Below are 10,984 nucleotides of genomic sequence, written 5' to 3'. Positions count from 1 at the left end.
ATTGGTGCATGCATGTATTTATGTGGCTGTTTGTACCAGTCCGGAGTTATGGAGGCAAGCCCGCTGAGATACCCCAAAAATATTTTATACTGACTCCGAGCCGGTGTCACGAAATATATTCGCCCCCAGAATAAAATCTCCCCCCCATTTTTAATTTAACTTGCTATTCATAGGTGGCTTCAATCTTATTAGATTTTATGCCCGGTGATGTGTCGTCGGCACTGTTGAACAGTTCAGTGTATTTGTTATATCAGACCCGTGAAGATTCCGTTGTAGAATAGGTCTTCAGCAACCCATGCTTGTCGTAAAAGGCGACTGACGGGATCGGAAAATCAGGTTCGCTGACTTGGTTGATGCATGTCATCGATCCCAATTGTGTGGATCGATGCTCATGCTGTCAATCACTGGATTGTCTGGCCCAGATACGATTATTTTTCAGATCGCCGTCATATAGCTGCAATGTTGCTGAGTGTGGCGTTAAACAACAAACAAACAGATATAAAAACGGCCTGAACAGACCAAATACACTTGCAATGAACTACTGAAACAATGGACTACATTGACTAGTTCACTTTGTTCTTGCCCATAGTTGACAATTGGTCAGGCTTGGAATTTTTTTATCAGCCCTCGTATTTCCAGTCTGATGATTAAACTTTGCAATGCTCTAACACACTTCGCTGTATTGGCCAAAATGTACCAACAATACGCCTGAATTATCCTTGTATAATACACATTAAATTAAACAGAAGTCATTCCCATTACAACACAGAACTATATCTCCGCCGTTGTCAACGGGGCAAATGAACATAAACATGTACATTGTGTATTACCTCAAGTATTTTGTTCAGGATGGCGTGCATATCATATCAAGTTCACATCTTCGTTCCAAGATCAACCAGTCCAAAGGACGGTTGACTGGTTTCCAATATTATCAAGATACCAGCCATTGTCTTCACCATACCAGTACATACTTGTGGTATCAGGTCTACGGTGTCAGTGTTAACATCAATATAATCGAGGTAGTTCTACACTGCTGACAACCCTCCTGTTTCCCACTCAGTACAACAGTAATGGTTCAGATGACTTTAACCAAGAGCGGATGGTTGTACATCATTGTGTTGTTCACGGGTGAGTGTTTGAGAGTTTCAGTGACAAAAGTGTTTCAGGGCATCTGTAACAAATATGATGTCCGGTGCAATTCCCTATTTTGACTTAACCATACGCTCTCGTGTTCGGACGGGTGCCACCGATTGGGCAGGATAAGCGCACTTTTCCGTGAACACCTAGTATCTTAACTATTTGATTCATAAACACGTGTTTATGATGTTGTCGGAGATTTCTTATGCACACTGGAATATGCTGCAAAAACTATTCTATTCACAGTATCCATGTGTGGATCGTATGTAAAACTTTCGTTAAAGCAATGGGCAACAACTAAATCACACTCACGCTTTATGCAGATTGCGTGAGTGGCGGATACCACAGGTGGAGGTGAGGTGAGGTGAGGTGAGGTGAGGTGAGGTGAGGTGAGGTGAGGTGAGGTGAAATTGGGTTTAACGTCGCGTCCAAGATTATTGCACTTATATAGCGACGTGCAATGCCGAGCGCCAGACAGGGTAACAACAAGTACCATATTTTAACGTCTTTTGGTATGACGCGGTCGGGGATCGAACCCCGGACCTTCCGCTCTCCGGGCGGACGCTCTACCACTAGACCACGGAGGCGGTCACCACGGGTGGAGCAGGGCATGATTTTCATTGATCCATTCACATAATTGTCATCACTATTTTTGCCCAATGGAATCTGTCTCGGCAGATAATGAAGATTGATTATTCTTTGTCGTTGACGTTTTAAATTTCTATAATAAGCTTAGTATCAGAAGCGAATTGTTCTAGGAAGATGAATCTAAAGAATATTATCATTACAACCAACTCTTTCTGAAACATTTTTATTTGTTTTACTGTAATTAAATCTAATAACCCTACACAAAAATTGTTCTATAAGTGTCCATTACAGATAAATTGATTTATCATTAGCATGCACACGAATTATATTATTCCTCGATCTTCGTGGGTTTGTCGGACCTCGTTAACATATATAATTTCATATTGAGAAAAAAAGGGTTTGTCCGAGGAACGCTATTTAAACAGTTCGGTAAGATGTACACAAAGGATATTAAATGGTCGGCATTCCATTTTGTGTTCATCTTTCCCACACAATGGCCTGCTACTGTGGCCTAGTGGATAGAGCGGAAGGTCTCTGGTTCGATCCCGCCGGCGGCGTCATACAGAAATACGTTACAGGATGGTACTTGTTGTTACACTCGTCTGCCTGGCGCTCGACATGAAGGGATCACATTAGGGCTGATCGGCCTGGAGTATAATGTGTGGAGGTGGGGTGTCCATGAAAAACTCATACCAAAGAATACATGGGACCTAACTAGTCAACAACGATATAAACCAAAAAAGCGTTGTAAAATATTATCTTGCTGGTATCGGCGATAACTCCTGCAGTACTAACTGCGGTTAATTATGAAAGCTTGATAGTGACATTGTGTCTCAGTTCGCTATGAATATAACCGGTATTTGTCCGGACTAGAACAAACAGACAAGCACGCACCCCATTTTACCTTCCCACATAATGAATTACGCACTTACTCCAAAGACCCGTGAAGATTCCGGGGTAGAATAGTTCTCCGGCAACCGCTGCTTGCCGTAAAAGGCGACGATGCTTGTCGTAAAATGCGACTAATGGGATCGGGTGGTCAAGCTCGCTGACTTGGTTGATGCATGTCATCGATCCCAATTGCATGGATTGATGTTCATGATGTCAATTACGGGATTGTCTGGTCCAGACTCGATTATTTACAGACCGCCGTCATATAGCTGGAATATTGCTGAGTGCCACGTTAAACAACAAACAAACAAACAAACCAAAGCACGCTGTGGTTACACGTCTACATACATGTATTACACGAGCCTTCTTCTGCAGGAATCGGGAATGTGGTGATTGATCAAGACTGCGACAGTTTTGTCTGCTTGCGGGAGTTCCATGGTGGCATGACGACAACCGTAGGGGGTACAAGCACCTTATGTAGGTACGTACATGTAGGAGGAACGATGGTACGATATCAATGATTTAATGTATAAAACAAGTGTATCATCGATAACCCTAACAACCATCAAAACACGGTGCCTAGAGTTCAATCTGCGTGCGTGCGTGCGTGCGTGTGTGCGTGCGTGTGCGTGTGTCTCCAGGATCCGCTGGTTGTGTGTTCGAACCACACATTCTTGGTTATATGTCCCTGCTCCTGTAATATCAACATTGTGTGCACAAATGAATAGATAATATTGCAGGAATAAAGGTTTATATATTTAAATCAAAGTTGCCTGTTGAGCAAGAATAATTCAAAATATAGTGTTTTATAGTGACAGTGACATTCAACATGCCATTTCTTACCTACTGGAGAGGTTGTACGGGTGAAATTGTCAAACCAGCCAGGGTACGCGGTTTTTAGGTTTGAATCCAAGACTCGTCGCAATAATGACCCTGAAGCTTTCTCATTTCCAAGTAATCCAACATGAGCAGGGATCCATGAAAATTCAACATCTAACAGATCTTCACTTAAGTCATTATAAAGGACGAGAATTATGTTGATCAAGACCTGTCTCGCTGAGGAAGAACCTACCCGAATTGCTTGCAATGCACTAACAGAGTCACTGAAAATTACCGCCGAAACAGGCCTTAAAAAATTAATAATCCAACGCAATGCTTCAATGATTGCTCCTAGTTCAGCAGAAAATACTGATAATCAGCCAATCGGATAGAAAGTTCTCTCATTTCATTAACGATGAATATACCAGCACCAACACGACCAGACAGTGGGCCATCAGTGTAAATCTGCATGGCACTTAACCTCTGTAAACTTCGGATATGTTTCTCGAGGTGCTGGCTCACATTTATTTACCTGTTCCAGGACATCAAGATAAACTGCTGAGCGTTTCATGTTGCCGCGATATGCAGTGGTACTTGATACTGTGTAGTCTCACTTGCATTAAGAATGCCTCTGGTATTGTAAGATCGAAATGAGACAGTGATGACTATATTTATCGTCTCAATCTTGTCATTTTGTTTGTCTGTAAGGAATGAAATCTCAAATCCTTTCGCTTTCTGATCGACCAGGTCATCTGCGATGGTAGTTGTAGGATAGCATTTTTTGTTAGATATCATTTTACGAGAGCTTCTTTCCGTATTTTCAGTTAATTTGAGAAGTTCATAAGGTTTGACCCGGAGAATGATCCGGATCATTAGTTATGAAAGCACATCTGACGTCTGCTGCGATAGTCTATTGAGATGGAAATTTGAATTTACGTTGGTAAAAGGCCCCAAAATTTTGTAAGTACGCTAATAATACCTAAATATATTTCTAAATATGTTTTGCATGTTTGTTTAATAAGTGCTAAGGTTGTCATAATCCCAAAGATGTTAAAATCCGGAAAAGTGTAATGTTAAAACTGGTTATTAAGGTTTGTAGTGTACAGATAATATAAACTTGTAAATATTTCTATGTTTATTGAGCAAGTATTTATTGGTACTTTGTTTCTTTTGTAAAGCTTGTACCAGTCTGTCAGCTGTTTGTCAGTTGGCCCTGTTCAGGTCTGATTGTGTCGGGGCATGATGGACTCAATCTTCCCAAGGCGAGAGTGTCCACTAGCTTATATCCAAGCCCAGTTTCTACCCTTGAAATTCCCAACTTACTTTCTTGGCTCGATCGCGGAGCCATCCCGTGTAGAACACGAGTTGTATCCCTTTTGGTGAAAATGCCATATCCAGTCAGATCGCTGTTACTTCGAATGGCTTCACAAAGATGACTACTAAAGTGGAATTATAACAAGCCGGTTTTTCTGCAGTCAGTCTGTTAAATTAATTTTCACGTTCCTAATTATGTTTATCAATACTCATGTATGACAAGTGATGACAATCTCCAGGCAGTATAATGTCCATAGGAAGCATTTCGTGTAATAAATGTAGCATATGCTACACACTGAACATAGTGTAGGTCACTGGCTTTTATTATATATACATTGTGCTTCCATATTTTGATATTTCAATTACTTTTATCGTAACCTTTTGGAAATTAACACAATTTGTCATACAAATATATGATAAATGATGTATAAAAACAACCGAAAACATGGAAAATGTACTTTAAAGTAGCTATTGAGTCGCTAAAATGTGAAGTGAAAATGTCAAAAACTAAAATGAAACCACAGAAAACTATTTCCACCGCAGTGATGATATTCCCACCACAGTGAAAATATTTCCACCGCGGTGGAAATAGTTTTCACCTCGGTGGAAATATTATCACCGCGGTAGAAATAGTTTTCTGTGGATTTTCATTTTAGTTTTTGACATTTTCACTTTTGTTTTTGACATTTTCATTTTAGTTTTGACATTTTCGTTTTGGTTTTTGACATTTTCATTTTAGTTTTAGACATTTTCGTTTCACTTTGCAGCGATTCAATATCTTCTTTACACGTGATTTATCACATATTTGTAAGACAAATCGTGTTAATTTGCGAAAGGTTACGATAAAAGTAAGTGAAATATGAAAATATGGAAAAACAGACTCCACGTCCCTTATGGGCCACCGTACTTTTGGTGAAAATGCCATATCCAGTCAGATCGCTGTTACGTGTACTTCGAATGGCTTCACAAAGATGACTACTAAAGTGGAATTATAACAAGCCGGTTTTTCTGCAGTCAGTCTGTTAAATTAATTTTAACGTTCCTAATTATGTTTTTCGATACTCATGTATGATAAGTGATGACAATCTCCAGGCAATATAATGTCCATAGGAAGCATTTAGTGTAATAAATGTAGCATATGCTACACACTGAACATAGTGTAGGTCACTGGCTTTTATTATATATACATTGTGCTTTTTGAGTCGTATACTCCTTTGGAACGTACTTGATCAGGACAGACACGGGAATGCTGATTCATAACTTAGGTCTGCCTCTTTATGCTTTGAACCAACCCAGTGTTCGTATGACATATTGTCAAAAGTAGTGACAATGTTTTCATCTACAGCTGGACTTAGGGTCAAGATCGTTAAATTGGAAGACATATAACAGACATATAACAGACTTTCTGTTGCAATATGTACTGCACTGGGTGTATGTTTTACATAACGGGAGGTATGTAATTAACACCAGTTTCATGAAACGAGTGAAAGAAGTGAGTGAGTTGGTTTTAACGCCGCTTTTAACAGTATTGCAGTTATATCACGGCGCGTCAGCTTAACGTGGGAAGAAAGCACGAAGTGATGCAGGTCTCAGACGTTTACCACCGGTAAAACCCACGAGCACGGGTATGGTGCTGACAAACTTAATCATAAACATAATCATAATCGGGGCGAACCGGGATGCGAACCCACAATCATAGGTTTCTGGCGTGCCCAAGGGACGCCTAAGACGACTGCGCCACCTGTGAACGGAAACAGAGGATAGCTTTTTTTTCCATCTGACCCCAATCTGAAACTGAATCACGCAGGCATCAGTACAAAAAGACACAAAGGATAAACAAGCATTCATTTTATTGACAAGGTTTCATCAGTTGTTTTCAAGACTCAAAATAGATTAGAAAAGTACAAAGAACAACACTGATGAACCCCATTAAAACAGAAGCCGGCAAGTAGAACCAGACTGTAGAAACGTCACTTGATGACAAAAAGCACCAAACGATAACTGGGATGAGAGATCGTTATTGTGGCCGCAATAATTTACTTTACTTTGATTTAACAAGGTGAAGAGGAAATGACACATATTCGACTATTGATATCAAGAAAGTGCCCATGTGTTCGACATCAAACATATAATTGCCACAAGAACGTGGATTTGCTTCATAACCTACGATCGTTGGGCTTTTGGGACACCTTGAACCTATTCAATTTGTCTCAATCATAGATAATGACAACCTTCACGCAGACTTCAATTTTAATATTGCTCACGTTGAAGCTACCTTGGATCGATGCTCACGATGTCAATCACTGGATTGTCTGGTCCAGACTCGATTATTTACAGACCGCCGTCATATAGCCCCACTATTGCTGAGTCTGGCGTTAAACAACAAACAAACAAATTATATTACAGGGTTAATTACAATGCAAAACGGTATGGCACACGTAAGAAGCTACTAACGGGATCGGGTGGTCAGACTCTCCGACTTGGTTGATAAATGTCATCGTATCCCAATTGCGTGGATCGATGCTCACGGTGTCAATCACTGGATTGTCGGGTGGAGACTCGATTATTTACAGACCGCCGTCATATAGCTGGAATATTGCTGAGTAAGACGTTAAACAACAAACAAACAAACAATCAAACATGTATCTTAAGTTTCCATTTGACTGCGTTGTTATTCCGTACCTCTCACTGAATATACTATTCTACTGGTAACTAAAATGGCGGTACAATACATTTTTTTATTTACCCAACTGTGCCAGCAAAAGCTTCACATGAATTTTATCTTGGAATATATGAGTTTCTCATCAATGTTAATTTAATCTAAAACCTTAGTGTTTATTTGCACTGAAGGCATAATGTTTCTCTCGCAATAATTCTTCCTCACATGGTCCACTATAGTATAATGTTAGAAACAAGCTTAAGATTGATCTTCCTCATTGCCTCTTGCAATTAATTATTTCTACTATAACGAGCCTTTATTTCGTTTACAGACTGTGTAGGGAAACACCGTTCATATTTAATATTAGTTATCTTTCCTTATGTTTCCATTTTTTCGTACGGTTCGATTGAAATTTGATACATATACCTGTATATTGCAATGAAAGGAAAATAAAATGACACACAACTCACGTATCGGCTTCTATTTATCCAAGCATTTTAAACTTATAGAAGGTAATCGCAATTCATATGTGCCAAACGTGACTCTGCAAATCATTTGAAATTGTATAATTTCCTATTTATTTCTGTAGAATTGAGGGAAATGTCTAATTTCTAACGTCTAACGCCGTATATGGTTTGAGAATAGTAAACTTCCCAAGTTATATTTATTTCAAATCGTATACGCACACATGAAATATAAGTATGTCACTACGCTCTGGTAAGGGACTGCTGATGACAGATTAGAAAATATGCAGCGTTTGGGCAACATTATTTTGACATGTGCCCACCTGCAACATGCCTATCGCACGTAAACTTTTAACACGTTGCAAACGTCGCTTAATCAATACTGTTGCTTCCTTAATTATCAAATATGTTTATTAAAGTGTCTGAATCTGAGTGACAATCGTAAATCTGGCATACCACCCTTTGCATGTTCTGCCCGAGGTCACGTGCTTCATGACTGTTACAATGTTGTGTTTGGGAGCTTGATTTCTTCGGAAATGCTACATAAATCACTTACTTTCATTGCCCGAAATTGGTGTAGTGTCACACGAAAACAAAATACCCTCAACTTTGCTTAGATGTGCAATATATGCAATTAGAATAATGCCCATACTATTCCAAACGTCAAGAAATTGTTTTATTCGTGTAGTGTGTAGTCATGTTGAGGCGGAAATATGTTTCACAGATTTAATGACATCAGAATCTGTGTGGCTTTTACATGAGATCGCACGTGATTTCATTCTAAGGAACAAAGAAACTAATGCGCCAAATGCAAAACATTACATTTCTGTTTTCACTTTAATATTTTAAGCTTAAGACGTGAATAAGAATTGACCTCTTTATCACATATATAGTTAATATTAGTACCAGTTAGACAAGAAAATGATGACCATCCTTGAAGGTACCCTGATAAAATTCCACACTCCTTGCCATTGATGGGATGATTTTTTTCCCAGGCATTGAAAGGCCCAAGTGTTTCTCCATTGCTCCATTTCCAAGTTCCAGAGACTTTGCGAAGCCCAATCCAAGAATGATCACCTGTAAAACCCAATAGGATATTGAACTTGTTGTTTATTCGAAATAAGAGTGAGTTGGTATTAAATGTCGGCTTGGCAATATTTCAGACATATAGCAAAGGCGCAAATAGCTGAAATGTGTCCCATGGAGAAAAGAAAATTTAGATTGAAAGCATCTATGAATGTGTAGTGTAAAACAGCTTGACAGGATATAAACAAAAATATATACATGTTTCTATAATCAAAACAGGGCAAACTGACGTACATGCACAAACACATGGTGTTATCACACAGTCCATATTCCTAGTAGCATATATGTAACAACACAAAAGTGATGCAGGACATCAACATCAAGCTGCAAAATAGGCATAAGTAAAATTATGATCCTTGCAATGATTAAAGCATAGCAGGAAAAACTACAGCCCCCTCGTTATGGACTACACTCTCAAGCGCGGTTAATGACACTCAGTATATGAGGTCGTAAAAAATAGCTGCATACGAATGAGTTGTCATTTACTGGTCCTCCTATTCCTGCACAGTCATCGTATAAGATCAAAAAGGTCATGCATGAGTGTTTGATTGGCACTGGGGGGTTACGGACATTGCGGGAGGGTGGTTCTAAAGAATGGGGAGCCAGTGAAGATGCTGTCGATGCCTGCTTGGTGCTTAAGTTATCAACTCTATCAACTCTATCCAACCCTGAAAACTAAGTCTTCACCAATTTCAACCAGAACCCGACCAAGCTAGTCAAGAGGACCATCTCCACCACACTCTAGCCCAAACTTACACCAACAAGACCATCATCCGCCCTATCACAATCACCTTACCATTCACTGGCAAGGCCTCACATCAAACAAGCACCAAGCAGGCATCTACCCCATGCACCATCTTCACTGACTCCCCATCCCTAAGAACCATCCTACTAGTTAATGGCCGTAACCCCCACTCCAACACTCCAACAAGCAGCCCCCAAAGGAGTAATCTATAAGATTAACTGTGACTGTGGTGACTCGTACATTGCTGAAACCTCCCGCCAAGTAGATACCGGCACCAAAGAACATAAGACTTCAACAGCCAAAGCAGACGGCAAATCAACCCTCTCAGACCACCAGCAAAACACCCCTAGCCGTCAAATTAATTTCGACAAAGTCCAAATCCTCTCAACCAAATATCAGGACTTCACACCAAAAGAAAACTCTCAGAAGCTATTGAAATCCGCCATCACAAACCTTTGTTCAACATAACTAACCAGCCAAGATAAACTTAGTTTGTCACAACTGTTTCATACTTTTAATTCTTATCCTTACTGTACATCTGGCTTCATTACCCGTGTGCTTCATTACCTGTGTTCTATTTGTTGTTCCTACTGTACATTTGGCCTCACCCAATTAACTCCTAGTATATGCTACTTGTAATCTATTACCTGCTGTTGTCAATGTTTATCTGCTGCTTATCACAACATGTCATGCTCTCTTACCACTCATCACTCATGTTTTTTGTCACTCCAGCGTGATAATGGTGTAAGAATATACAGTAAACTACGGTTATAACGAACACGCTAATAACGAACTGGACGATATAACGAACTTATTTTTAAGTCCCGGCCATTTGTTGTATATATGCTGTATATATCCTTATAACGAACTACGGTTATAACGCACTAAAATTAGTGGTCAGTTTGAATTCGTTATAACCGTAGTTTACTGTACATCGAAACGTCGCAATATGCAACAAAACAAAATTTGTTATCTGTGAAGGTGTACATAATGCATGAGCAAAGACGCATAAACAAAGCTAACAACAGAGGTCTACAACACAGATAAGCTCAATTACATATGGTATGGATATAAAATTTCATAATATGCAAAACTGATAGTTTCAATAGGGCTGACGTGGATGCCATGTATAATAATGTGATCGAGATTCGATGTCCACGATTTGGAGATACTATAGCTGAGACAATTCTTGCAATGTTTCAACTTTATATGCTTTGGAGTTATCGAGGAGCTGTCACCCATGTTAAAGTTCACGAGGTACGGACAACCAAACGAATTCAC

This window comes from Haliotis rufescens, unplaced genomic scaffold (genome assembly GCF_023055435.1).
Source record: "Haliotis rufescens isolate VD_foot unplaced genomic scaffold, xgHalRufe1.0.p SCAF_5, whole genome shotgun sequence".
NCBI classification, from domain to species: Eukaryota; Metazoa; Mollusca; class Gastropoda; order Lepetellida; family Haliotidae; genus Haliotis; species Haliotis rufescens.
The sequence above is the reverse complement of the archived record's forward strand: the minus strand, read 5'-3'. Positions refer to the sequence as shown.